Raw genomic sequence first — 518 nt, 5'->3', positions numbered from 1 at the left:
TGGCTTCGCCCGGGTTCGAACCGGAGACCTTCAGTGTGTTAGACTGACGTGATAACCAACTACACCACGAAACCAGATGTGCTTATTGGTAGATTTAAAAATCATAACACAATTTTATGGTAAAATAACTTTCATTCCATTATCTTTTTGTATTATATGTTTTTATGTAGATTAATAAAATAATATTATATTATTCACTTCTGATATTTTACAAAATATAATAACATAATCTTACATTCATATATTAATAATGATTTTTTTTATTCTAGTTATAGTAATGTATCACAATCTCGTAACTATATATACATGATAACGTATTTATATTATCAAAACTGGACAAATATGTTCTTAAAAAAAATACTTTTTAAAGTAAAAAATAAAACAGATTTTTTGTTTATTAGTGGGTGTTGATGTTGATGGGTTTTTTTTAAACAACCGTATTATTAAGGATATCACATTCTAGTATGCAAGTAGGCGAAAAACCAAGTTTTTTAAATAACGTAAAGCGTGATTTGACA

The 518-nt window shown here is 26.3% G+C and overlaps 1 non-coding gene across 1 annotated transcript; it reads right to left on the bottom strand.

The window, feature by feature from the left end:
- On the bottom strand, positions 1–74 carry TRNAV-AAC (transfer RNA valine (anticodon AAC)). Its single transcript has one exon. It is a non-coding gene; the product is annotated as a tRNA-Val (tRNA).
- Positions 75–518: the final 444 nt, after the last annotated feature.

The sequence above is a fragment of the Lactuca saligna genome, chromosome 8 (genome assembly GCF_052625555.1).
Source record: "Lactuca saligna cultivar CGN05327 chromosome 8, ASM5262555v1, whole genome shotgun sequence".
Classification (NCBI taxonomy): domain Eukaryota; kingdom Viridiplantae; phylum Streptophyta; class Magnoliopsida; order Asterales; family Asteraceae; genus Lactuca; species Lactuca saligna.
Note: the sequence above shows the minus strand (reverse complement) of the source record. Positions and strands in the feature narration are given on the sequence as shown.